We start from the raw sequence: 2,568 nt of genomic DNA on the forward strand, positions 1-2,568 counted from the left end.
TCTTACGGTGGATGTAAAGGGAAAGTCCTAAGTCGCTTTTCTCCTCCCATAATGGGATGTGGAATTATCTTATCGCAAATTAACTCAAATATGGAATTTGATAAATTTGAAAGCAGGAATTCTACCTAACCTAACAAATTTTAAATAGATTACAATGTCTACAACGTCAGTTTTTAATTTTTGCAAAAGTAAAAAGAAATTGTTTTTTTACCTACTAATATATCTTTTTTGAAGGAAAAAAAAAAAAAAAAGAAGAAGAAACATTATGACGTGCGTGCGAATTTTTTGAGTTTTTGTGGGTAAATCACTTTTGTAAAAATTGCTCAAACACTTCAATTTTCCTAGATATTTTTTTTATGTTTTTGAAATTTTGAATTTGGAAGTTTCTGAGAAAAGTACACTTGCTCATTTGTTTGAACTGTAATTTGATCCAGCATAAAGTTTAGACTAATAAAGACTTTGTAGTCATCGTATACATGAGGTTTATGCCAGAAGTCCTTTCTTGACAAATATAGCAACATGAGTTAGAACAGATAAATTACTTTTGCTATTGATCAACAAACAAATTATAAGGCATGCATAACCCACACAACCTCAAAAAAAGACAAACGATTAATGAACTGATCTCCATTACAGGGAAACATCACTTGATACAAACATACAACATAACCAAAGAAATTCTTGGTTTAAAGGGATACATATATTTGTAAATCTCATTACTGGAAGAGATTTAATTTGCATCTAAGACTAGAGATGCATACACTTATAATTAAGCTAGTACAATATATTGATGGCCATCATGACTTGGATTCAAGATTTCAAGTAGATAAGGTTGCGTTGAGACAGAGATATTGACCCACAAAAAGATCGTCACAGTTAAGATTTGGGTTGAAAGAATGGAAGTCCTTTGCTTTCAGATTGAAAAACTTGATAATACTATCGCAAGTGTCGCCAGTATCTACATTATAAAGGCTACAAGCCTGAATGGCCTGAAACTTGTCGTCATTAGACGCTGGAGAAAACAAAACATAAAAAGAAAAAATAAGAACAGATTTTTGTAACAAAATAAAATTTATTAAATAAGAACAGTTTTTTGTAACAAAATAAAATTTATTATGCAATGAATTAAATGTTCATACTGAGAAGTACTCGTCCAAGGGATGGAGTTAGAATGAGAAGAAAAGTAAGAACTAAGGCTACGTTCAAGTAGCAGTTGATCAAATTGTTGCTAGCCTTGACCATGATTAATTGAGAAACTTGCAGGAGTGAACTCAAAGTAATTGCTTTTAACTTTTTTTGAGTGTCTAATATTTCGTTGAGATCATGTGTATTTATAGGACATACAAGTAAGAATAAGAATCTACTTTCTTTGAGAAAAAGAATGGATTTTATGTTGTTATTTCCTTCTCAGCATTTACCTATCAGGGGAATATTGCCGACTTACTTGGTCAAAACGAGATGCTTATACTCCCTCCGTCCCAAAATATTAGGAATTCAAGACAAAATTTGACAAGTGCTTCCAACTATGTCCGTAGCATTAAAGAAGTAGTCCTCTTTAATATTGTTCAATTCTAAAAAAAAAAAAAAAATCAAATAAATATGGGAGTTTAGTAAACTCCTCATTTTAATTATTAATTTCTTAATGAACGTATTTTTTGCTAAAATGACACTTATTTTGGACAGAGGGAGTAATAATTAGGAACAACCATACTCATTATCCGTTCATGATAAAGAGGGACGAGTTTAATTAAGCTAAAACTTAAGGGATGATCCAAGATTAATTTCCCCAGTGTACAAAATTATATTAAGCAGGAAAGAATTTGACTCTTTCACTTAGTGAAATAGTATCATTCTCAGTTTGCCGACTATGGGGGGAATCTTTTGGTGATTGAAGCCAAGGTATGTTCCTTCACTACAAAAAAAGAGCTATATTGAGGAGGTCTATTTGTGGGGGTCTTAAAAACCCCCACTATAAGATTATTTTGTAGCCTTTTTTTTTTAACCCCCGCTATATAATTTTTTTTGTGGAGGTTTATTTGTGGGGTTCTTAAAACCCCCACTATAAAATCATTTTGTAGCGTTAAATCATTTTGTAGCGTTTCTTTTAACTCCCACTATATAATTCTTTTTGTGGCGGTCTTATTATAGAGGTTTTTGATAACCTCCACAAGTTGCATCAAATTGTGGAGGTTTGTAAATATCAGAATTCAATACAATTTGTGGCGGTTAATAACCCTACATATTTGGTCGTTACTAGCATGGAGATTGTGGACTCTCAATGGGCTACCCGTCATTTGCACCATGTGCGTGACAGCTACTCCGAATGAAAACGTGTTCGGCGTTCTCGCAACTTCACTCAATCAAATGTCTTTCAGAAGTTTGTCTTTCTAATTAATATCCTGACCATCCGCGCCGACGTGTGACCACTTTGCATAACTCAGCGATAGAATTACATTTTGTTAGTCTTTTACCAAAACACTAGGCTCGTTGTTTCAAGAGAATCTGATGAAGATGTTACTCGGGTCATATATAACTGGATCGTTAACATGAAAAAGTGTTATTGGGGTG

General features: G+C 32.9%; 1 long non-coding RNA gene across 1 annotated transcript; it reads right to left on the reverse strand.

Moving 5' to 3' along the window:
• Positions 1-612: 612 nt before the first annotated feature.
• On the reverse strand, positions 613-1,290 carry LOC132037370 (uncharacterized). The gene is made up of 2 exons (XR_009409860.1): positions 1,140-1,290; positions 613-1,012 (listed from the first exon to the last, which is right to left on the reverse strand). It is a non-coding gene; the product is annotated as an uncharacterized LOC132037370 (long non-coding RNA).
• Positions 1,291-2,568: the final 1,278 nt, after the last annotated feature.

Source organism: Lycium ferocissimum, chromosome 11 (assembly GCF_029784015.1).
Source record: "Lycium ferocissimum isolate CSIRO_LF1 chromosome 11, AGI_CSIRO_Lferr_CH_V1, whole genome shotgun sequence".
Lineage (NCBI taxonomy): Eukaryota > Viridiplantae > Streptophyta > Magnoliopsida > Solanales > Solanaceae > Lycium > Lycium ferocissimum.